Raw genomic sequence first — 27,023 nt, 5'->3', positions numbered from 1 at the left:
CTTATAAAATACCGTATATAAAAAATGTCCCGTTTATTTCTTTTTTCTTTATTTTATATATTATAACTCTACTATAATTGAAAATACTGAAGTTAATTATTTTGAAAAAAAGCTTTGAAATAAGATTTTAGAAAAAAAAAGTAAAAGGCAGTGCTTTTCAATTAAATGTAAAAATATAAAAATATTAAAAAGAGTAATTTAATTATTATAATTTAAAAAAAAGATAAAATACGTACAAATAATAAATGAATTCTAAAACAAATATAAAATAATCAACAGTCATATAGAACCAATGATTAGGTGAAACAAGAAGTATATACCATTATACCTAAAATGGGCATAATTAAGATTAACATACGGGTCAAGCCTCAACCGGAGGGAAATTTCCAAATAGAAATGAGATTGAGGTGGCTCATTTCTCAGAGCCCATTAATATTTGATTGACAAATTTGTTTTACTGAAAACAAAACACTACGGAAAGCTAAATGGATTGGTCCCAAATACCGGCTATCCTTCTGAAATTTCGTTTAAGATCATAAGATATTAGTTATACTGAAGCAATAATTCTGAGGTCACTATGACTTTCATTTGAGGTCGAGAGGGTGTGGTTAAGTGTAAAAAAAAGCTGATACATTTGATGCAGATGGTCAAAAAGCTAAAAAATTTGTAGTTTTAGGACTCTAGAGCCCAGACCTCCCCTCCTCCTTTGTTCGTCCCTAAACAAATCCAAAATCATTTATCTTTTGTTTTGTTTTTAAAGGGTGGGCTACTAGTCTGTTTTCATGTGTCTTTCTGAACTGAACGCAGTTTCAAAAAATTATAATTACTTTACATTCAAAAAATAGCGTAAGCCTAGAATTAGGGTCATTGAGAAAGGGCATGTGTTAAGAAAGTTTTGTTTTTAATTTATTATATGCAGAAAAATTTTGGTTAACTGATTTTAAATACGATTGAACTATATTTTACCCACCCAAGTAATGTACGAAAATATATAGCCTAATTTTTTTTTTCTGTTTCTTGAATTCGTCGGCGTTGTTTTCATTTATGGCTAACCAGGTTGAAACAGGAGTGACGCATGGGAAAATGCAGAGAAAATATATAATTTTGGGTATATATTTGCACATTATGGAGTGGTGGGAGGGGGGGGGGGGGGTAAAACACTTGGAAACCCTTTCAAAATTACCATGTATGACCTTTTAAAAAAGAAATCGGGACCTAGTGGTTTTCCAAGTAACCTCTGGTTTAATGAGCCCCAAGAGCCCCAACTATAAAAATGGCTGGACGTGGTTTTAACATAACAAAATTATCTATGACCGGGGACACAAACGTTACCTGGCCAGTTCTAGCATGGGGGGGGGGGGTGAAATTTTTTCAATGAATATTCAAAAGAATTTTCTGCACGTATTTATTATACGAGACAAAAATTTTGATCTCGAATATAATAGAACGCAAGGCTCGGGTATTTCACACTGCATAGTTATCAAGGCCAGCCCCAAGATTGTTGCTTGGAGGTGTTTTTACTAACAGATTTTTTTGGGGGGTGGGGGGTTAGAAAAAATCAAAAAACGCATAAAAGCTTTGTTTATATCCATTTTTGTTACGTTTTTACGAGTCAAAAAAAAATTTTCGGGGCGGGGGTCAAATCCCCTGAAACCCCCCCCCGTTGGGTGCCGCCGTGATGGTGATAGAATAAAGTGTATCACCATGGATGTTCAAATTAAGAGTTGAGATTTGCCAAGAACCGAAGAGCAAGTAATCATGTTTTTACAGGATAAGAAGTTGCAGCCCAAAACAAAACAGTGGATCAACGGAGACGCCATTACTTTGTACTCGCACGAGAAGGAATATCATTGGAATTGTAAAACCTAACCTAACCAACATTTCTGACCTGTGTTCTGGGCACATAATTCTAAGTTGTAGTGGTTTTCCCATTTATGCTAATAAAGTCTTGTATTTTCATCATATTTTGTTTTATTTCATTAGTATTAGCCAAACTGGTACTTGTGCATTATACGGTACCCACTAAAGAAGTAGAGTTTGGTTAATGCAAATGAAATAAAATAGGATGAATATAAAATTGTTTAGAAATAAATTTTGACTATATATTTGCACATTAGGGGGGGATGGAGTAAAGCATAGCATATATTAAACACGTAATCTAACCTAACCTAGGTACCTTCCCCCCCCCCTAAACCCCAAAAAACAATAGTTTAAATATTGTAAATTCAAAGAGAAACCACGCTTTGCGATCAATTTATCTAGCAAATACCCATTTGTCTGGTTTTCGTGTAGTATATCCTTGTACTGTACAAGGATATACTGTACAAGTTGTACAGTCTATAGCGGTGGATGACGTATAATGCACCAGTACCACCAAACTTCACTTCTCGAGTGTTTCTCGTATAATCCATAAGTACCACATTTTTAAATAAAACAAACCCTCAAAGCATTTTTTTCAAAGTCTATAGAGGCAAAGAATCAAAGGGGGAGGGGGGTAGCCCGTACTCAAATTTACGCCAATGATACCTAATATTCAGGGATTAAGTAAGGGAGGGATTAGGGTAAACGGTTAAACAAGAATAGACTTAAAAAAATCCGATAAAAGGCAAATGTCGGGAAAAACAGGGTACTTCTCTGTTACACAACAACCACTCGAGAAGCGAAGTTTTATTATTGATAATTAAATTAAACAATATGAGGAAAATTCAATAGTTTAGAAACAATTTTGGGCTATGTATTTGAACAGTAGGGTGAGAGGAGGGACGCAGAGAATATATTAACGACAGAACCTAACCTAACCTAGGGACAGGGGTTTGCCCTAATACCCTAAAGGAATATTGTTCATAGAGTTAGAAACCCCTGTTTGCTTAGCGCACAATAGCAATTCTCAGGTTATAGAAGCTGCTTGACTAGTTTTTTGCGTCAAAAATTCTCCACTGATTTTGGTATATTAGACAAGACCGAGAACACTTCAAGAACATAGAACAGTAATAATTTTATCAGACTTATCTGGTTAAATAATGTTCAAAATAATTTTCAAAACATTAATCAACTAAACAAAAATCTGTTTACTATTTTATTACTTTTTTTAAGATATATGTTTTTGCGACCGTTTATTTTGTGTACCCCCCCCCCCAACCCAGTATTTAAATAATGACTTATCTATTTTATAATATCTTATTAGACTATAATTTTAAAATAATATTTACCGATGTTTTGTCTATCTGATTGATTATTCTTCTTATGACTAAAACTGAATATATACTATAAAGATGTTGTCTGCCGTATGGCCTGTTTGTCTCTAACCTGTCCTGTAATGTATTAATGTCTTCAGCATTTAAAAGCGTCTTCAGCATCACAAGACAATAGAAAAATCGATAAATAAAGATGCTATTGCTAGCTTAGTATGTTATGCGTTACAGCCTGTTGTACGAATGTTTATCAACGAAATTACCGGAAATTGTTTATTTTTTACGAGGAAAGTGTACTTTTTGAAAAGTATTCGGCAAGTCCTGTTTTCTTAAAAAGTACATCTTTGATAAAAAAGTATTAAAATAGTACTTTGGTACATCCCGTGGCAACCTTGAGTAGATGCCTTCAAAAATAAGTAGAAAGTAAGTAGATTTAATATTTTAAAGTAGAAAAGTTCAAAAATAAATATTCTACTGCCAAAACAAGTAGAAGTGGAATCACAGATGACGAACTCAAGATGACAGTTTTTATCTTTAAGAAACAGATTAGCCGGGATGAAGGATGAAGCCCGACAGTCGAGATCGGTAAGAAAAAAAGAGAAAAAAACGGCGGCGTATTAGTGACGCCACCGCCGGTAGAATCAGCGGCGGCGTCAGCGCGCTGTTGCAAGCTCGGCGGTGCGCCGCCGTTTTTTTCGGTGGCGCGCCGCCGACTTTTCGGCGTGGCTTCGGGGTCTAATTGGAAGGCAGCTAACACCCCTTCCACGCCCATTATTTCCCCAAACACATCCACTCAAAAGTTGGAGTTAGCTATTTTGTTCAGAGTAGGTGATTTCCAGATAAAAATTATTTTTTTGAGGAGAACCCTGCCCCACAGCCCTCAGGGCAAGAGTTGTAAGTTATGCCCTGGGGGCATATAAGGTTTTTATAGAAAGCGTTGTTGTAGAAACTTCAAAAAATGCTCATTCGATTGGAAATTAAAAGGGCTAGTGCCCTATTTAATAGTCGAAAGTGATTGGAGGGTAACTAACCCCCCGCTCACGCCAACCTTTCCCACAACGACATCCATTAAAAATTTTGAGAGAGCCATTTTGTTCAACTTAGATGAAAGGTCTGGAAATTAGGTCTTTGAGGATGACAACCAAGCCCCCCCCTCCTCCAAAGCCCTCAATAAAAGGGTTGTAAATTATATATATATATATATAAATATATATATATATATATATATATATATATATATATATATATATATATATATATATATATATATAAGGTTTTTATAATATATATATATATATAAGGTTTAGGCAATTAATTAAAAAAAATTCCACAAAATAAGTTTTTCAAAGAAAAGTAAAGAACTCCATTAAACAAAAAATGAGCAAAAATAAAATCAAATAATCTACCAAGCGTGAAACTACCACAAATCAGCATTGATAAATAAATGAAACCCAAAAGGAACAGAAATTATAATAAATAACCGAGCCAAACTCAAAACGAGCAGAAATTAACATTAGTTGGACTCAAAACCACTATGCCTTCTAAAGGCCAAAACATAATGTTCACTTTACTGAAAAAAATATAAATGTTTTTACTTTTATAACTTTGATAAATCAAATAATATTAAAATTTTGATTACTAAATATCAATATATTTATGTTAAACTGACAATGCACATTCATTTGTATTTTTATCAGTATCCAGAACTTTCAACTATAATAAACAACAGGGCTATCTCTAAACTTTGATTGAATGCGTGTTGGTAAATAGTGGGCGTGAGAGGGGGGGTTATTACTCTCTACTCACTTTCGGCTATTGAATAGGGCAATTTCCATTTCCCATACAAAGAGCCCCTTTTGAAATTTCCACAAAAATTTTCTATATAAACCTAATATGCCCCCAGAGTATAACTTACAACCCTTGCACTAAGGGCTCTGAGGGGGTTATCATCCTAAAAGACCTAAGTTCCAGAACTTTCAACTACGTTGAACAAAATGGATATCTCAAAAGTTTGATTGCATGTGTTTGAGGAAAAGGTGGGCGTGAGAGAGAGGGGGGAGGGTTAGTTGCCCTTCAATCGCTTTCGACTATTAAAAATGGCACTAGTCCTTTCAATATCCAATTGAATGAGCCCTTTTTGAAGTTTCTACAACAACGCCCTCTATAAAAACCTTATATGCCCCCAGGGCATAGCTTAAAACCCTTGCCCTGAGGGTTGTGGGGGAGTGTCCTCCTAAAAAATTTATTTTATACCTAACCTAACCAGCCCCCTTCATATACGGAATAATTTCTGTTCGTTTTAAGTTTTAACGTCGTTCCTTACTTTCAGTTAAAAAAACTTGTTTTTTTTTATTCAATATCAAAAAAGAAACAGTGTCGTTTTCACCCCGGCGGGTATGAAGATTATCAGTTCTTAGAGTACAGTATCGAGAAAGATGCTGCCTTATGCTTCGTTTGCTTGCTTTTCCCGAGTGGTCCGTGGAGAGACCAGTCCGAAAAAGCGTGGGTGGAAGACGGTGGGCGGCAATGGCACAAAATGAAGAGCCAAGGAAAAGCAAAGAAAGGAAAACTGGCTAGTCACTTCTCTTCCGGGTCACACAAAGCAGCTTTGTCGGATTATTGTCACTTCCTCAGCAGTAATGGTCATGCTGATTTCCTACTCGACGAACGAACTCGAGCTAAGCTTTTGCAACATGCAAAAGATGAAGAGACGCACGGGAAAATTTTGACAATTCGTTTCGACGTTGCAAGAACCATAGTGAGACAAGGCATTGCATTTAGAAGAACGGAAGAGCAAGACGACAGCTTTGTTCAATTTGTCCAACTTCTAGCGAGATATGTGCCTGCTCTTGAAGCTTGGTTATAAGATTCTCGGTATAGACCATACAAAGTTACCTATCTACAAAAAATATCCCAGAACGAGTTTATTGAATTGCTTTCAGCAGAAGTCAGGCAGAAGATCCTTGACGAAGTCCTGGATTCAGAATTTTAATCTTTGATGGCGGATACGATACCCGATGCTTCACATTCTGATAAGCTTGCAGTCATAATCCCCACCATCAGCTCGGAAGGGATGCCTAGAGAGAGACTATTAGATGTTAGCGAGGCAAATGACAAAACTGGTCAGGGTATGGCAGAAACTATAATAGGAACACTGACAAGGAGAGGAATTCCGCTGGATGAACTAGCTTTTCAGTCGTATGACTATGCAAGTGCAATGTCTGGTCAGTTTAATGGAGCCCAGCAAAAAGTATTAGAACTTCTCAGTCGCCGTGTGCCTTATATACCCTGCCAGGCCCACAGAATAAACACCGTGATATAGCATAGGTGTAATTCATCTCTCTTCATAGCTGAGCTTTTCAATATCCTCGAAGAAATGTATGTGTTCTTCTCTTCATCTACAAAGCGCTTTGCCGCCCTTAAAGAAAAACTCTCTTCGATTGAAAACAGCCTTAATCTCCGAAACTTATCACGGACCCGGTGGACCGCAAGGGCTGAAACCATACAAGCAGTGGTTACTTCGTTTGAAGCAATAGTCTCAGCCTTTGACGAAATAAAACAGACGAAGAACGCCGATATGAAGACGAAAGCACAAGCCAGCGGCCCCCTGAAAAGGATTCTCAACTTCGATTTTATTGCCTGCCTCATGTTCATGAAAAATATCATGTACAAGGCCAGGATTGCAACAGGCAGTGGTTACTTCGTTTGAAGCAATAGTCTCAGCCCTTGACGAAATAAAACAGATGAAGAACGCCGATACGAAGACGAAAGCACAAGCCAGCGGCCCCCTGAAAAGGATTCTCAACTTCGATTTTATCGCCTGCCTCATGTTCATGAAAAATATCATGTACAAGGCCAGGATTGCAACAGAAAAGCTTGAAGAAGAGGAGATGAACATCATCGACACAATTGAGATGCTAGACGCTACGAAGAAACTTTTTGAAAGAATATCTTGAGAAAGAATGAACAGTTTAATTACCAGCGCAGTAAAGTTTAACAAAAAGCTGGAAGCGGGACCGGAGGCTGATTTCATCAGCCACCATCGTCGGAGACTTGGACCATCTCGTTATGACAGCCAAGCTCTAAGTCAAGCCGATATCTCAATGTATTAGTTCTATAGACATCATTTCAGAATCTTGCTTGACAAGTTGACTACAATGATGGGATATAATCTCAGAGCTTGCCTTGCCGATTTTCTGTCCTTTTGCACCTTACTCCAGCCTCCTTTGAACAAAAGTATCCCAGTTCAAGATATTGAGCAAGCAACAAATTTTTCCCAAAGCCAGAATAAAGCTCCAGATGCTACTGGTCTTCAAGTAGAGCTTGAAGTTTTGTTCCAGTTTTGCCAAGGCGCTGCTTGCTTCAGAGAAGTCCTTGGTGAAGGACATCGCTGGAACCGTCAGCTTAAGCAAGCCAGTTGTCTCTGCAAATTGGCAGCAACTGCACCTGTTGCAGTTGCAGCTGCTGAAAGAACATTCAGCAAACTCAAGTTTGTGAAGAATTGGCTGAGAACTGCCATGCTTTATTCTTGACTGGATTCCTGCATGTTGTTGGCGAGTGAGAAAGACCTCACCGATGGTGTAGACTTAAACAAGATTGTTCAGCGTTGGTCCATTTTGAAGAAGAGGCGACTCCAGATTTAAGCTTTTCTTAGTTGTGTATTTGCGCATGTAGTGTTCCTTTTTTGTCCTTCCTTGTTCCCGTAGATAAGTATAAATGATAAAAAACTATTTTCTATTAAATTTGTTGTTAATTACGTGTCGTATAATTTGATATACAATTTGTTAAAAAGAAGTTTCACACCCCCCCCCCCTGGCCTGTGTGCTTCGAGCCACCCCTGAGGGGGGGGGGGCAAAGTTTGAGCCAATTTTTCCAAATAAATTGAAAATTACAGTGAAAACTGAAAAATGATCCATATATTAATTACCATAATGGCAAACATATATAAAAGAAAACTGACCTGTTTCTCTGGATACTTGAATTTTGCAGGCTTATCTTAGTTTTGACAAATTTTTTGCAGAAACTAAATTTCAGCTTGGGAGGGGGGGAACTGAGATCTGGAGGGGGGGGGCAAACTTGGGTCTGAAGGGGGCAGTCCCCCCCAGTCCCATAGAAAATTACACTTCTGTTTTGGAGATGTTTCCCATTGGAAAATCCAGCAAATTTTATCTGGCTTGTGTTAATTAGTTAATTAGTGCTGATGTGTTAATTAAAATTAAACTTAATGAACTTTAAGTATTTGGAATTAATACAAAAAGGCATTTTTTTTAATTTTCCAGGGGGGAATATTTGGATTTGAATTTTCCATGGGGGGAGGGGGAAGGGAATGTACTGGATGGGTAGACGGGTCGGTGTGAGGGGGTTGTGCTAGGAAGAAATATTTGAGGGTCCCAGTAGTGTAATAACTTCCCTCATTGGATTTCATGGAAAACTGTTAAATCTTTCAATTGCATTAAAAAACAAGAAGAATACAAATATTTCAAACGAGGAAACAAAAAGTGGATAAATAAATCGCTTCTAAATATTGAAGGTGATGATTAAAAACAGAGATTAAGATGGAAGGGACCTGAAAATATGATTGGATAGAAATTGTCTAGGCCCATATACCAAAAACTGATTTTTCTGTCATTATAATGTTTCCTTGAGAAGCTTTATATATAGCCTAGAGCTATATCAGGCCTATTAAGGGAGAGAGAGGGTGCAGTTATTATGGTAGAGACCACTATAATTGGAAAAAATGTTGAGTTTGGAAATTCAATAATACCTTTTTTTATTACTATACTGTTTTGGTAAGTATTCTTCTTTATTAATTTATTAGCTAAAAGACGAATATACCACTTGATTTGCCTTTCTGAATATAATAATTTCTATCCTCACAAATTAAACTTTGAGCCAAACTAAACAAAAATGACCCTTTGTTACATTTTTTTTTTCTATTATTAGAACTAAAATAAAAACATACCATTCAATTCATAGATGTATACATTGCTAAGTTCATGGGATTTGCTAGTAATACATCTATGCACAGGCCTATGGAATATATGAATATAAATGTATAAACTACTGGATACACAGGGCCAGATTTAAATCTTTGGTGCCCCTAGGGGAGATACAGAGATTTACAGGGAAATTCCCAAAAATTTAGGGATAGTTGAAGCCATGAACTGAAGGCAACTGATGAGTGATGAGCCAAAAGTAATACAAGAGAGAGGTGATACCAAACTCTCAGCTCCCGTTCCTGGGAGACATCTGACAGTTTATAGGCAGCTACAGAATTCTTGTGTTGTTTCAAAATTACTTATCTGTGAATGGGCAGCATAGTAAAGTGCACCTGGCACTTTGAGAATAAATCACATCAGTCTAGTTTTTGTTATGAAAAAATTGTTCTGTGCTTTTACACACATCCTGGCATGTGGATATCCAGTAATTGGACAGCTAGGCCTAATCATCTCTTCAGCAGCTAAATCATTGTAAAATCTCTGTTATGCCACCGAGAAAGAGGATTGTTTCACTCTTGTTTGTGTCAAACCCATCTTAATATGCAAGTGATCAGCTTGAATAACTAAACTATATACAATAGTCACAACTTCAAATATACTGATGGACAACAGTGGAGCCTAATTTAGACCACATGTTTAGAGCTTGAGCCTAACCTTGAAAAATGTTGTCCAATCTTGGACACATGATCTTAAAGTTAGAACAACATATCCTAGTCAACCTTGGACAGATTTATTCTAAGACAACTTTTGTGAAACAAATTACTTCGGATAAAATTGACAGTTAATTAACTTGGTCAAACTCTAGATGAAAAGGGCATTACCTTTTCTAAGCCCAGGAGAATCAGAATCATTAAAAAATTTCACTTTAAGCTGTAAGTGATGCTCAAAAAGAAATACTCAGCTCAACTGGTTTTATAGCAGTATAAATTTGGGACCAGTACTGCTTATAAGGAGACATGTTAAGAAAACAATTCTTACTTTATAATGGTGTGCATGTAACTGAACCACAGGCAAATGAACCACCATGCAACTGAACCACCAGGCAACTGAACCCCTGTATAACTGAACCCTTGTGTAACTGAACCACCAGGCAACTGAACCCCAATTAACTAAACCCTTGTGTAACTAAACCCACATGCAGCTCAACCCCATTTAACTGAACCCCTATGTAACAAAACCCCTGTGTAACTGAACCCCCATGCAACTGAACCCCTTGCCCCCATGCACCTGAACCACCATGTAACTGAACCATTATGCAACTGAACCACTGTGCAACTGAGCCCTCATGTAACTGAACACTTGTGCAACTGAACCACTGCAGCAAAGCAGGTAATTAACCTTTTGCAAACCAAACAATAAACAACTACAAGTGTAGAAAATACCACAAAATGAAAACAACAAAATAAGCAAAGTGGAAAAAAATTACAGTATGTAGACAGTTAGAGCTGCCGTTTACCCCCCCCCCCCCTGCAAAAAACATCCCTTAAGGAAAATACCCTGCAGAAAATAACACCTCACGGAAAATACCCCCCTCCCAGAATATAACTACCTGTGGAAAATCTCCCCACCCCCCACAAAAAAAATACCTCTTGCGGTTGGGTGGTCTCCAATCACTTTTGATTATAAAAAAAAGACTAGAAATGCCTGGGGATTATCAAACAATTTCTACCTCCATCCTCCTGTTGTCTCCGCTTTAGAGCTAGTTCTGTATTTATTTGAAGGCACAATGAGAGCTGAGATGTTTTGGACATCAAAATGCAGCCTTTAAGGTACCCCCCTCTCTTCCAAGCTACAAAACAATCGGATCACCCCATTCCCGAAGTTTTATTTCCTTTTTAAGTTTTATTGATTTGTCTATTGCTTACAGATAGTATTTGTATTACAGATAGTATTGGCTGAAATTCATTTCCAATAGAAATGATTATTATATTCGTACACCATTCAATGCCTTTTTTTAGGCTAATTACGAATATAATAACCATTTCTATGGTAATTGAATTACACCCCCCCCCCCCTATATATGCCAATTCTGGGTTAGGTTAGGCTAGGTTGTAGAAATATATACCCTGAATTTGCATATATAGGGGGGGGGCTGAAATTCATTTCCAATAGAAATGATTACTATATTTGTAATCAACATAAAAAAAGGCAGTGAGTGGTATATTCACTTTATGCGTAAGTCAATAATATGATTTGGTAGAATTTTACCTGTTTTCCTACCAATTCAAGTTTTTCAAATGCCACTGTCAAAAATAGAGGTGAATTTTGCAATTTGAATCTCTGCCATTGACAATTCAGGGTATATTCTAATTCAGGGTATATATTTGCATATTAGGGGGGGTAGAAATTCTACTTTAGCTACGTTTGGCTATCTTGGAAAGGTGTTAAGTTAAGAAAATGAAACTTTCAGGGATGGGTCTACAGACTAAAGTATGTCATGGGAAGGTATTTTGAAGTACCTACCTCCAATCCTTCTCCCTCTAGAAGGTGCTGACCTTAGATAACCCTAAGAAATATGTGTGTTATAAAAGTGAAACTTTGCAAAACAGATCTTCTGCTTAAATGAAGTACAACAAAATTGTTTTCAGCTTTACAACTTTGCTCAATCCCAATTTATAAAGTTTTAAAGATATATAAATACATTTCCTAAATAAATAAAAAAACAAAAACAATGTTGATTTGGCTTAAAATTCTACTCAAATAACAGGAATTCCATTTTCAGAACTAAAGTCAGAGAAAAAGAAATGATAACTAGACCTTTCATGTAGGGAAATTTCAGGACCCTCTAGAGAGAGAGAAGAAGTGGAGGTATGTACTTCAAATTACTTTTCCGGGACATACTTTAGCACGTAGACCCATCCCTGAAAGTTTCATTTTCCTAACTTAACCCCTTTCCAAGATAGCCAAAAGTAGCTAAAGTAGAATTTTATCAAACATCATTTGATGCTTTTTTATGCTCTTTTATAGGCCTAATTCATATAAAATACCTTTAGGGGCTCAAGATGCAATTCACAACAGAAGCAATTATTGTATTGTGAAAGAACATAAAAAAAGGCATCAAATGATGTTTTCACTTTCATATTAGGCTAGCTGAATTATATTGCCACCTAGAAATTTACCAATTTTACAACACAACCAGGGCTATAGGATCTTATCAGGGGGTCTGGGGTACAATTGCCATGAAATCAACCATTGTGGACTTGATTACTGTTGGATGTTACTCCAAAAAATTATTTAAGGAAAATAATAATAATCGTGCTTATATAGTCCTTAATATACAAAGTATTTCCCTAAACATCAGAGGCGTTTTTCTTTAAAAAACAAAAAGAAATAAAAAATACCTTGTATTGGAAATTTAAAAATTTAAAACATTTCAAAAACACACTTGCCTTTAATAAACTAAAAACTTGCATCAGGTCTAAGCTCGACACACGCAGCTGATTTCGGGAACCAATTTCAGCATCAGTGGACAAAAAATAGCAGTAAGAAAAACTTATTGCGCGAGATTTTCAAAACAAAAAGTCATGGACACAAATAGTCAACTGGAGTTTATTAATAGTTGCATGATTGATCTCAGCTTAGTTCTCAGCTCAGTAGCGGGGTCTTTCACCGCAGACCTCTCTGGATGACAATTTATTTGTATATAGCCCTATTTTTGTTGTTGTGATGATCATGATGAAAATCGGCGCTGATTTTGCAAATCGGTGCCGAAAACTAGAAAATTTTTTAAGCTAAAATTGACGCCGATTTCTTTTAAAATCGGTGCTGATTTGGAAATCAGTTCCCGAAATCAGCAACCTGTGCCCAGCTGTTTAATGGTAGACCTCGAAGCAACGCCGGTTTGATTTTTTAACGGTGAATAGCTGATTTTTAGGGAAAACGGCAGCGCACCGTGAAAGCCGCCACAAAGTTTTGTAGTGTCACCGATTTTTCTCGAGTAACGTACCGTCGTCTATTTTTTAATCTCTTGTTATTCAACACATGCATGCGTTTGCTTCCATCTGCGTCTGTGTTTCTGTATACCGGCTATTGTACACAACGAAACCCAGTAATTACGGTATCGAACCTTTCAAACCAGAATTATTTATAAGGAACGGTTTCAAATCTGTTCATAACTCCCCAAGTGATGAGTCTTTCAAATCCTAATAAACAGACGAGTCTGTTGAAGCCCTTTAGAACTTAAATGGCACATACTACATAATGACGGGTATAAGTTCAAGAAAAATGCAACAAAACCAACTACACTCAAAAACTTCAGGATCAATGGTCTTTTTTCAAAATTAATCAAAAAACCCTATTGAACAAAATAAGTTTTTAAAAAAAAAGGGAAAGAACTCCATTAAACCAAAAATGAACAAAAATAGAATCAAATAATTTACCAAGCATACAACTACCACAAATTAGTATCAATAAATAAATGAAGCCCTAAACAAACAGAAATTAAAATAAGTCACATTAAAAAAAAAGCAGAAATTAGTCTGAGTAGGGTTCTGAACCTATACGTTCTAAAAGCCAGAATACAATTTGTATTTTACTGAAAAAAAAATCAAATGAATTTACTGAAAAAAATATGCATTGTCAGTTTAATATACATATACTCACATTTATTCCGTAAAATCATAATTAATTTTTCATAGCTTAAAGTTATAAGAGTGAAAACATTTAAAATAATTTTTTCAATAAACACTCGCGATCGCTTCCCTCTGGATCTGTCCTTTGTATTACCTGTCGTTATACTCATAGAAATCAAGAAAGCACAGTATCATACCTTTCAGCCGAATGTTTGTCACAATGGGGGTGCAGCTTTTGTTCTTCGGAAGCAGCAGAACGTTTTTGTGAAAAGGAAGAAAAACGAAAAACAACAAGGTTTTGTAAACAAATTATAGCATTTAAATTAGATCCTGTTTAAAAGACCTTAACTAGGACAAAATTTGGACAATGGAAGCATCAATACATATAAAAGAAAGTGGATGTTGCTTGCCATCTCCGTTCTAGCAGGCAGGGGCGTTACAGCAAAATCTCAGAGAGTTAAAACTTTGATCTGGTTTCTATAGCAGTTCCGAAATTCGGTAGAGAAGTACCAAAATTCAGTAATACAATTTATTTTTATTCTGCGAAGGAAGCCTCCTAGTGATAAATTCTGTTATTGAATATAATTAAAAACGAATCAAAATCTAAAATCGATCCGCAAATTTGAAAAGAAAGTTGAGGATTTAACTGAATTTCACCCAAGATTTATTTAGCTATTCAATCCGAAATCCAAGTAAATTTTCTTAAAAGAATATGGTTCAATGCAAAATTTAATCAGCCTTGCATTTTCGTAGTTTCATCTGATCAATCCAATTTAAACTAAGAAAAAATAATATGTTTCTTACATAAAATAAGTTGTTCACTTACATAATTTATTCATTTACATTAATTTGACCTATTTTATTTTTAATCCTTTTTTGCCAAAGTTGAACAGTGAGCATTAAAGTAAAATGAGTGAATTATGGCCTTGGTTGCAAAATTTCAAGAATACATTCTCAACCCCTGGCTTGCTGAAAATATTCTTAATGTAGGATGATTGATCTGAGCAAAATTTTTCATTTGCGTTTAAAAACAAAATAACGATTGAAAATGTTATCCCCCCCTCCCCAGTTTTCAGTATGTGAGATTTGAAACAAATAAAAACTGTTGAGTTTTTTCTAGTACTATTATAGATCCAAACAGTACAAATTTCTCATTTATTAAATAAAATAAACAATTTTTGTCAACTGAAAGTAAGGAGAAACATCGAAACTTAAAACAACAGAAATTATTATGTATATGTGGGGTTTCCCCCCTCTATACCTCATTCCTTACGATAAAGTTTGAGTTTTTGTCCCATTTCCTTAAGAACGACTCTTGAAAACTAAAGGCCGTTTGATTAGAATAGTAAGCCTTTTTAAAAGCTTCCATAAAATCTCCATCGTAAAGAGCGAGGTACTGAAGAGGAGGCAGCCCCCTTTTCATACATAATCATTTCTGTTTCTTTTTAAGTTGTGATGTTGCTTCCTACTTTCAGTTGAAAAATCTTGTTTTTTTATTTAATATCTGATCGTTTTTAAATAATACTAGAAAATACCCTCCCCTACCAAGAAAATTCCCCCAGACAATTCTATTTTAGATGAGAACTCCCCTCAGAAAATTTCTTGCGGATAATTCTGCCTGAAAATTTTTCCTTAGAACTATGTTTTACTTTCAGATCGTTTTTGTGATTATCCAGGAAATCACCCCCTCCGAGGAAGATTCTTTCCGCAAATACCCCCCCCCCCACTTGCCCCTAGTATAAAGTTTTTTCCCGCGGGAAATTCCCTCTGCAGAATTTATCTAGTGGAAAACTTCCTCATGGAGAATTTTTCCCATGAAAATCCCCCCTCCCCCAACGGAAAGGTACTCTAGACAGTTCCAACCCGGTAAGAATTTCCCTCTGGACAATTTCCCTTAACATCTCCACATGTTAAAGTGAGTCGGTAGAGATAAACTAAGACAAATAAAAAGGATCTCGTATATGAATTCTGGCATATTTGCTCAGTGTAAAATTTCCCTTGGGAAGTTTACCCCCTCCCTGGAAACCTCCCCGAGAAAATATTTTTATATTCCCTAATACCAAAAACAATACGTAAACAGTGGGCAAATTTCATGAATTACAGACCGTTCCCCAGGGGTTGTAGGGTGGCATGCTATGCCCAAAGGCATAATTACTGGACTTTTCAACTATGTTGTCAAAATAGCTATCTCAAAATTTTGACCGGATGTCTTTGAGAAAAAAAAAAAGGAATGGTAGGGGGACGAGTTGCCCTCCGATGTTTTTGGTCACTTAAAAAGGGCACCAGAAATTTTAATTTCTGTTCAAATGCGCCCTTTCTCGATTTTCTTGGACTATTGGTTCGATGGTGATCACCCCTGAGCAAAAGAAAACAATAAAAAAAACATTTCAACATGGATTCGTGATCTTTCTTCTGGCTAAAAATACAAAATTCCACATTTTTGCAGATTGGAGCTTGAACTTCTATAGCAGGGTTCTCGGATATGCTGAATATGATGGCTTGGTTTTCAAGGAATCCAGATTCCTTGAATTTATAGGGACCCCCCCCCGCTTTTCAAAAATCAGGCAAATTTCTCAAAGTCAAAACTTTTGATGAGTAACATTAAACTTCATTAATCATATATATTTGGAATCAGCACAATACACTGATTCTTTTGATGTATCTAGTAATATCGAAATCCCACTTTTTAGAGTTTCGGTTACTATTGAGCCGGGCCACTCATTTACCTACAGTTTATTACCCCGAACTATTCTATACATGGTATAGTGAGATGGTTTTATGAAGAGAGAAAAAATTTACGGATGATAATCCTTGATCGGCAGATTTAAAAAAAAAATGTAATGAAACACGCTGGAAGCTAGAGCACAGAAATGAAATTATCAAGTGTAATTATCCTAGCATCGCCACTGCAAGCACTGATACCACCAGTGTATGTAATACAGGGTCAACACTGGCACTAGTGTGAGTACCACATGGTCCTGGTCCCTCGTGAACTATTGGTGACGAGACACTGGTTCAACGGGTGCTACTCCTGCCAGTATTTGGGCCGTGGTGTCTATACAGTTACTAGAAGCCCAGCTGCTAGAAGTGTGCTATCTAAAGAGAGTAAGTGCCACAGTGTTTGGCCCCCGGTGGCACAAGTTCATGGTTATATTTTCTAAGAGCCTATCTTCCCTTGAGAAAGATATCTAGAATAGTATAGGATCTTTTTTTCCAATCGAAAGCTCTTTCTCTCTCTAGGCAAAAAGTGATAAAGTAATCCTGTACAGAAAAATACAAATTTTTGTTATTACAAGTTAGGATCAGAAGACGATCTAAACCCTAAAGCTTCTGTTTGGCATGAAGTTTAGAAGAGCTCATTAGAGTTTAGCCAATCATAAATATTAAGAGTTAAAACACTCGCTACCGTTATGTAAAAAAAATGGCTTACCCTCTCCTTTCTTACCCCCACTACCCCGTCATTAATCGTTAAACACTGGTTTTTGGCTTGCCGACGAGTCAACATCAGACTGTCTACTTTTAAAGTGAAACTAATTAGCGAGACTCAGAGAATTTACTAAGTCAATGCAAAAAGCAAGATTGCAGGATGTTTATGTTAAAATGGGAACGGGTGATGCAGAGTCCTAAAGTGGCAATGAATTTAGGATATAAAAAGGAGATTTATCTAATAATTAGGGCCAGGGGCCCTGTTGGCGCTGCTAAGTCCCGTTGCTATGTCAGTGATATTGCAATAAGTAAACTTTTGGGCTAAGATCTTTTTCTGTCTTCCTGAACTTGGCCATTGATAGTTAATAGTATTCAAAAAGTGTTCGATTGAAGCTTTCATTTATAGGATTAGCCAGGGTCAATCTAGGGAGCACTCCTATACCAATCTCTTTGTATAGAAGCAGTGATTTTGTTCTGGTCAGCTTTCAGAGTTTGTACATATATGTTTCTATGGATCTGACCGTTGGGAGAATACAAGTGAGTTATTTTCTACAACCATGTAATATTATTTTCCCCGAACCCAGGTAGGGTAGGAAAAGAGTTTTCGAGAAACATCGTCACTAGTATACCGAAAGTGAAGGGGGTCCGCTTACCCTCCAAAGAGATAGCTAGATATATTAGTGGTGACCCAGATTGTGGCATCCGTGGCCCATAATTTGGCCATTTAAGTCGTTTGATCCCGTTCCATTATTCAAAAGAAACCACCTGTGGGACTAGTGTGGTGTTAGAGACCAAAGAGTGGTAGCCTATAGCACACCATATCAAATAACTGATAGCCTCAAGGCAACCAGTATGAACAGTGGTACCAGTGTTGGCCCCTGATATAATAGTGGTATCAGCAGGGCCAGCATGGGCGAAGGCAGCATTAGGCAGCATCGGGTCTAGGAGGGGGGGCAGTCGATAGTGTGACGGAGTTTTATCAACTGCTTTTTCCAAACCATCTGCTTTTCAGTCATATCTACTGTAAATTCGAAGGACTAGGGGGGCAGCGGCCCCCCCTCCCTACGCCCATGAGCAGGGGTCCTACATATGACAGAAATGTCAGTGTTTATCAGGTGCTAGTGGTGCTTTTGTTTTATTAATGAAGTTATTTAGCTCATTTGTTTGTTCACCGCAAGAAACAATTACCCTTTTAAATAATCTTCCGTTCAATTTCCTTTGTGTTTTGTATGATTTCAGTTTTTGTGTTATTATCTGAGTATGATCAGTTATTATCTGAGTATAATCAGTTTTTCTGTTATTGTTGGACATAGCCCAAGTTGTTTAATTAATGGGCTATTTTATCATTTTTATTGGAGCTATTTCTAGTAAAGCTCTCTGGAATATCACATTTTACTGGGTTTTTCATACAGAGCAGCTTCGTTACCCCATTTTGCATATGGGTTGCTTCACTTACTGTTCTTGTGATTGAAGTCACATATTTTATTAGCCTTGAAATGTAACGTTTCATTCGTCTTATTCTCTCACAATCGATACCAAGACATATTATCCTGGCTTATCTACGGCCTATACATTGTCCGTAATGAGATATCAGTTTCAGCATTCCCTAGCGAGTTTTTAAAAACCCTTTCATGGTTTTCGTATCCACCAAAAAATACCAATAAGTAAATGAATTCTGAACAAACAGAAATTACAATAATTAGCCGAATCAAACTCAAAACAAGCAAATATTAACATAAGTATGGCTGACAACCCCCATACCTACTCAAGACCAGAACATAGCTTGCGCTTTACTGAAAAAAAAGAAAAGCAAATGATCTTGAATTTTCGGTTACTGATATGATATTGATATTTTTAGTCCATATTTTCAGAAATAATTTTTGTATGTATCCAGTGCTAGTCTTGATAACGAAATAAATGCTCCCTACTCTCGAAAAAGATTTTTCAACCAAAAGTAATGATAAAGGTACGTTTTACGCATTTTCAGTAAAAAATTTTTATTCTCTGGCAGTCATGGCCTTAATTGACTTCCGAATTTCGAAGAAAGCAAAGAAAGTAATTTTGTTAGGAAATCATTTCAAACACAATAAAAAAATGTTATAGAAAAGCAAATATACTAAAAAGACTTATTTCCACACCCTGGGGTTGTAAGGAGAAAACCTTACTCCAGTTTTATAAATCACATATAAGACCCCATATTGATTATGGGCTCATTGTATATGGTGCATGTGCAAAGACCCAGATGCAAAAAATTGAAACAACACAAAATGATATAATACGTCTCATATTTGGTCTTAGGAAACCCACAAGCACCAAGTTTCTGCTTATGGAGAGTGGATTAACAACAATAAGGGATAGACGTAGCTTTCTCTTGATAAAACATCTTACAAAAATTGAATCAAATAGCTCACACACATTACATAATTGGTTAAGAAATCCAGCCATGTATAGGGGTATTGCAGATGAGTATGCCAATATTCAAAAGAAGTTCCCTGTACCAGCAAAGTCTATTGCACCTACTTTCCCCCAATCCCCTCCATGGAATTGGTCATCTCCCATAATAAATACTGAATTTTCAAAATGGAATAAAGATTTAACCCCCATTGCTTTTGTTCAGAAAAAATTTGCAGAACTTAATACAATTACCTATAAAAATCACTTCCAAATGTTTGTTGATGGGTCAAAAATGAATGAGAAGGTTGCAAGTGGTGTTTTCCTTCCTCACCTGAAAATTGCAATGGGCGAGAGATTATTTAATAATTTATCTATAATGTCTGCTGAGTTAAATGCCATAATCATGGCATTAGAACACCTTAAGCAAAACCAATCTTTGATTGAAAAATTGAATAATATTATCATCTATTCCGACTCTTTATCAAGCCTTGAGTTGCTGGCCTCAGCTCCTCAATATAAGTTGGACATTGACACTTATCATTGTCTCAGTATTATTGATAATCTTGCTTCAAGTGGCATAAACACTTACGTTCAGTACATTCCTAGCCACTCTGGCATAAGTGGTAATCATCAGGTTGATGAAATAGCAAAAAATGCTATAAATATTGACCAGCCAAGTGGGAGACCAATCCCAATTAGAGATATTTACCGATGGAGGCTATCAGATATTAATTTTAATAAGATTAATCCTATCCTTTCCCCCTTTCCCAATAAGTATCTTTCTAAAATTTATAATAGAATTCGTTCTGGAACAAATGGACTAAATTTCCTTGCATTCTCATATAAGATTTCTAATTCAAGTGGTTCAATTCCCCTGTCCCCTCTTTGCAGGCATTGTAATATGAATAATGAAACAATTGACCATTGCCTATTTGAATGTAATATGCTGACGTCTGTACAACATACCTTGCTTTCTAAACTGTTAAAATACTTCAAACACCACAAAATCCCACTATCAGTCAAGAGCCTAGCCAACTATACCTGCACACAGAGCATAGAAATCGACATCTATCATCTTATATTTGAACTCCTAGAGTCAAAAGATCTGCTGAAAGATATCTGAATATATCTAATAAATATGAGGCAATCAAGCCAGTAGCTCTGTAGCCCACAGAGTGAAGCAGAAGGAAAAGGGCTAAATAGTTCTACTGAAAAGCCCGCCTGCTGTTAAATAGAAGAAGAAGAAGAAGATCTATTCCTACCTGCGGGTTGTCCCCTGTCCCCTCTTTGCAGGCATTGTAATATGAATAATGAAACAATTGACCATTGCCTATTTGAATGTAATATGCTGACGTCTGCACAACATACCTTGCTTTCTAAACTATTAAAATACTTCAAACACCACAAAATCCCACTATCAGCCAAGAGCCTAGCCAACTATACCTGCACACAGAGTATCGAAATCGACATCTATCATCTTATATTTGAACTCCTAGAGTCGAAAGATCTGCTGAAAGATATCTGAATATATCTAATAAATATGAGGCAATCAAGCCAGTAGCTCTGTAGCCCACAGAGTGAAGCAAAAGGAAAAGGGCTAAATAGTGTTACTGAAAAGCCCGCCTGCTGTTAAATAGAAGAAGAAGAAGAAGTTGTTCTCGTCTAGTTTCAAGTTTCTAGTTTTTCGTCTAGTTTTGTCTAGTTTCAGCGGGTTCGAAGCTTCGACCCCGTGTTTGATGCACTGCTGCACAACGCTTGATGCACTAGACACGAACAACCCGTGTTTAAAGACGGGTTGTTCACGGCTCAGCGGGTTCAAACACGGGTTGTTCTTGTCTAGGGCATTAACCATTTTGCATCAGTGTATCTAGTGTATCAAACACAGGTTTGAAGCTTTAAAACTGCTGAAACTAGACAAAACTAGACGAAAAACTAGAAACTTGAAACTAGACGAGAACAACCCGTGTTCGAACCCGCTGAGCCTGAAAACGCGGCTCTGGACCTCCCTACCCATCAAAAATTGGTGGATCGGTAAAACCAAGAACGAGGGATGGCTAAAACGAACGCAACTATTGTCGATCAACAATTTGTTCGGGACATCCACCACATGGCTAATATGGGAGTAAAGTTCATTTGTGATGCAAATGGATGTTATATTTATATTGAGGATGCAATTCTAGGTATATATTTACACATTAGGGGGGTGGGGGTATATATTCTGTGAATATATAGGCTCTAATAAATTCATGAATTTCTTAGAAGAACTGGAAAAACAAGGAAATAAGTGAAGATAAAGGCTCTCCCCCAGCAAAATGTGTTAACTAGGATTATTCTGCATATTATGGAGTAAGAATTGTTTTCTTAATATGTTTCCTTTTGTCCAGCTGGACCCCTAGGCTTAAAATACTGGTTGGCCGGTTGGCTAATTTAAAGATTTGCATATATATACACTGTCAAGTTAGCCATCTGGTGGTATCCCATTTGTTCGCAAGAAAAGTCAAAACGCGAAGAAAAGATTATAGCCTTGCTTTCCGGTTATTAATCTTGTAATTTCACCAGCCAGTCATCAACTGAATAAATATCTATTCTATTGCTTCATTTGCAATCCACTACTTGTGAAGTAATTTTGAACCATGGAATTGTCTGCAGCTAAGGCGAATCCACCTTTAGGTAAGAATAGAGAGCCTACCGTAAATAGACCTAGCCTGTAGGCTAGCTGGTAAAATTCTGGATGTGGGACTTTTGTCTGTATGAATTTTATCATTCTACATAATAGGAGCTAAAAACATCAATGGCACCCTTACATTATCAAAACCAAACACTGTGTCAGTCATAGCTATCACACACAGATTGTGAAAGAGACTTGGGGATCCTTATAGACTCAGGGCTGAAATTCCACCAACACACATATCTCATTGCAAAAAGCAGGCTGGTTGGTCTAATCAGGCAGTCTTTCAGGCATTTAGACACTAAAACCTTCACCAGACTCTACAAAGCCCTTGTGTGACCAACCATTGAGTATGGAAACATGGTCTGGGGTCCCTCATACATTGGCGATGCTATCAAAATTGAGAAGGTGCAGAGACATGCCACCAACGAACTCTCTGGACTAAAAGAAATGCCATGTGAAGAGCACCTGAAATAAATGAAGCTGCCAAGTCTAAACTATAGAAGAAAAAGAGGGGACATGATCCAGATTTACAAATTGAGAAAGGATCTAGATAGAACCAAGTTTGACAATTTCTTCTGTAGTCAGACTAATGTCTATACAAGGGGTAATTCTGCAAAAATCCAGAAACAAACAGCGTCAACTAGACAGAGATCTTCTTTCTGGTCAGTTAGAGAAGTTAAAGACTGGAACTTGTTACCCAAAGAAGTAGTGTCAGCACCAACTCTAAACAGCTTCAAAAACTGTCTTGACAAGCATCTACAGAAAGAAGTGTTTATTCATAATACATAGCATACAAAAGTGATATGACTTTGTGCACTAGGTACACTACATTGAGCCAAGATTAGAGTGCCACAACAGGATATGATATCCTAGTAGGAGGCACTGTTCCTGTAAGTTAGGAGAAAGCATGAAACTGTCTTCTGTTTGACTTTATGAAAGCATTTAATATAAGAGTTAATGACAATATTCTATCACTGATATTAAGAAAAAATGGTAAATATCTACCAAATCCTATTATTGACTTATGCATAAAGTGAATATACCACTCAATGCCTTTTTTATGCTGATTACAAATATAATAATCATTTCTATTGGAAATGAATTTCAGCCCCTCCCCTATGTATGCCAATTCAGGGTATATATTTCTAAATTAGGGAGGTGGGGGTAAAGTTTAAACTTACCTCCCATTTACATCAGAAACAAAATTTGCCATGTATCACACCAAATTTGGAAATTACCTTACAGCTTTTATACCACCAAGGAATTAACTATATTATTGACAATAATAAAAACACAACAAAGGTTGTATGTTTGCTGCATCCTTAGTATTCAAAATGGGTGCAAACCCAACAGGAAAAGAATGAAATAATCATAATATATGCTAGTAGAGTGAAACACAACAAGTTTTATTTAAAGTAATTGAAATTACAAAGAAAATTGAAATTTTGAAATTAAAAATGAAAGCAAAGTGTGGTCAAGGCATAGGAAATTGTCCTTGAACAGTTCTAAAATATATCAAGACTAACTCATGCTATTTATTTTAGTCTTTTTTTTTCAGAGTGGCATGAAAACAGATCTTTACTTTTTAGAGCATTTGGAGATAAATGCATTTTTAATGTTTTCATTTTACCCTTTTTAGTTATTAGAAATTCCTTGAAGACAGAAAATTGAATCTACTTATATTTTTTTGTAAATATTCAGATTCATGCTTTCCCCCTCTAGCCAGACAAAGTTGAATAAAACCATCAAAAGTGAATTTATAGCCCAAACTAGGTCCTTAAGAGGTATTTGAAGTATTCCAGTTTATGGGGTATGGCAAAATACAAAAACTATTCCTCAAAAACTTTGAGGAATAGGAAAATACAAATCAGCTAACAACTATGCCCACATTCAGGCTTGAGCCTCCCTCTAGGCCCTCACTTTTTATTGTCTTGAAAAAATTTTATGCTAGGAGAACAAATACTTTAACAGATAGATTTACAACCAAAGACAAGTAAAATTGTAGTATATTAGCTTTTTGCAAACTTTGAAAGTTGTTGAGTTATGTTCAACAAATATACAAAAAGGTAAATTACTTTTTGTGAATTTTATTTGAACTTCATTCCATTTCTGAAACTTATATTCTCCTAGTACACTGGCTAGTACCTTTACAGATCCCAATTTGGGCTCTGAGTCATTTCACAAAAGTGTCATTCACCTAGCTCAACAACTTTCCAAGATTTAGAAAAGCTGTAACCGTAATTTTACAGGTTTGATGAGATGTTTTCAACCTCATACTTGCATTCCTTCCCAAAGTATAAGGAAAATAAGTACCAGATTCTAGGAAAATAAGTACTAACAATGAACACAAAATTTTTAATTCTGATGAGAACTCAAGTTCAAATCCTGGAAACAGATTTTTCAATGCAAATTATTGGTAATTGTTTGCTGATTTGTATTTTGCTATTCCTCAAAGTTTTCTCACCTAAATTATCAACTTTCCAAGATACTCATGGAAAAACCACATAAACTGGAATACTTCAAATACCTCTTTAGGACCTAGTTTGGGCTATAAATTCACTTTCAATGGTTTTATTCAACTTTGTCTGGCTAGAGGGGGAAAGCATGAATCTGAATATTTACAATAAAATATAAGGAGATTCAATTTTCTGTCTTCAAGGAATTTCTAATAACTAAAAAGGGTAAAATGAAAACATTAAAAACGCATTTATCTTTAGATGCTCTAAAAGTAAAGATCTGTTTTCATGCCCCTCTGAAAAAAAAGACTAAAAAAAAAAATAGCATGGGGCAGTCATGATATATTTTAGAACTGTTCAAGGACGATTTTCTATGTCTTGACCACACCTTGTTTTCATTTTTAATTTCAATTTTCTTTGTAATTTCAATTCCTTTAAATACAATTTGTTGTGTTTCACTCTACTAGCATATATTATGATTATTTTGTTCTTTTCCTGTTGGGTTTGCACCCATTTTGAATACTAAGGATGCAGCAAACATACAACCTTTGTTGTGTTTTTATTATTGTCAATAATATAGCTACTACCTTGGCGGTATACAAGCTGTAAGATTATTTGCAAATTTTGTGTGATAAATGTGTTTACTTCAGATGGAAAGTTGCATTTCAAGGAAGAAGCTTACCTGCAATTGGATCCATTTTATGCTGCCATTAAATTGTTCTGATCATACCTTGATCTGAGACTATGATCAAGCATTGTTGTCCTGCTTATTCTGTAACATTAAAAATTATAAATATTTCTAATATTAAGGTCAAATATGGAACCTCATTGATCTTCCTATTCTTTCATTTCAGCTTGTTTTTTTCTGTTATATTGCTATGATTATGAGTCGTCTTGTTAAGATTGTTTGTTGTTTTTCTCTGTGTTTAGAATTTCTGCTAACTTGCACCTACAAGTTACTATATTGATCCATTATGTATTTCTTCTATTATCTTGTTGAAAGTAAGCATGGGCACTGTTCTGTTTTTTGGAAGAAACAGAAAAAAAAACAGGTCTAGGATGAATCAGAACAGGTCAATCAAAAACAGAAGATCTATTTCTGTTTCTGTTCTTTTTTTTGTTGTAAAACAGAAGACAGCTGTTTGTTTTCAACACATAAAGCTTAAATAAAGAAAAGTATACTTGATAAGTTTTGGTTTATTATTAGAAAGATAATATTGGCATTATTTGTTCAAGTCTTTAATTTTATCACCTAAAAACATGCATGTTTCTAGCGTTTTGGCCATTGTCCAGGCATACTGCTTTTGCATGAAATATTTGGTGATCAATAATGCCGGTTTGCTTGACACAAAGATTTCTTTGTTTCGAGTCCAGAAAATAAATGGGTCTCCAATCTGAAAATATTAGCTTTTAGCAATTTGTTAACTTCTTGTCTGGGTTGCCACTTGTCATGGGTAGTACTTTTCTCCAAACATAACACCTTTGAGAAAGTGTAGTACTTTTACACTACTTTTTACATAAAAAAGAACAGTTTTTTCTTTATGGTTGTTTTTTTTTTCTATTTTCCCGTTTCTTTTTACAAAAATGCGCTATTAGGTTTATATAGCATCTCCTCAAGCTTCCCGGAAATGCACACTAGTTATTAGACATTTTAATAATAAAATAATTGTTGTCATCAATTTATGAAGTCAGCTCAAAATTATTTGTGCTGAAGCAGATTCCATAGTTGTTTTGGGAGGGGGCAGTCTCCCCCATCCAGACCTTCCTTGCTTCTTCCTCTATCCTAAATTTCAGAAACCATCTTAAACAAAAATATGAAAAAAGCAAAATGCACAGGAAAAAGGCACTTATTACTGCCAATCCAAAATTTTTTTGCTGCCTGGCAGCTTAAAACAGCCTTTTAAGATTAATTGTCTCCTAGCAAATGTATGTGAGAGACAAATCAAAAGAAAAAGCATGGTTTGAGGGTAATTTGCATATTTTCATGGCAGTTCTTGCCAGAAAATACTGTTCTAGGCTATCTACTGAAATCATTCATTGATTCAATTTATTCATTTGGCAAGTAAGTAAAATGAAATTTCTCAAATTCTGAATTTCAAAGAGACTTAGACCCTTTGCTGCATAATAGCCTATTTTCTATAAGTATTCTCTTTTCTTGAATAGGTTTTCAAAGGAATGAAAATATAAAGACAAATAGCATTTTTTGATAGTTTGTTTCAAAAATTTTTGGGCCCTGTGCCGCAAAAAATGCTTTCTCCAACCCTTACACTTGCTCTACTATACCTTACTGAAAGTAAAGAGTAACATTAAAACTA

The 27,023-nt window shown here is 36.0% G+C and overlaps 1 protein-coding gene and 1 pseudogene across 2 annotated transcripts in view; one reads left to right on the top strand and one right to left on the bottom strand.

The window, feature by feature from the left end:
- Positions 1-11,694, bottom strand: part of LOC148941277 (uncharacterized) — a 48,695-nt gene extending 37,001 nt beyond the window's left edge. The window contains exon 1 of the mRNA XM_089104296.1: positions 11,654-11,694. The gene's annotated coding sequence lies outside the window, so the exon portion shown is untranslated. The remainder of the gene's footprint in view (positions 1-11,653) is intronic.
- A 10,520-nt stretch (positions 11,695-22,214) lies between these two features.
- The window catches only part of LOC148941276 (bifunctional glutamate/proline--tRNA ligase-like), a 92,327-nt pseudogene continuing 87,518 nt past the window's right edge, over positions 22,215-27,023 (top strand). The window contains exon 1 of the transcript XR_016143260.1: positions 22,215-22,288. The product of XR_016143260.1 is annotated as a bifunctional glutamate/proline--tRNA ligase-like (transcript). The remainder of the gene's footprint in view (positions 22,289-27,023) is intronic.

Source organism: Artemia sp. Qi Xiang Cuo, chromosome 18 (assembly GCF_049724085.1).
Source record: "Artemia sp. Qi Xiang Cuo chromosome 18, ASM4972408v1, whole genome shotgun sequence".
NCBI classification, from domain to species: domain Eukaryota; kingdom Metazoa; phylum Arthropoda; class Branchiopoda; order Anostraca; family Artemiidae; genus Artemia; species Artemia sp. Qi Xiang Cuo.
Note: the sequence above shows the minus strand (reverse complement) of the source record. Positions and strands in the feature narration are given on the sequence as shown.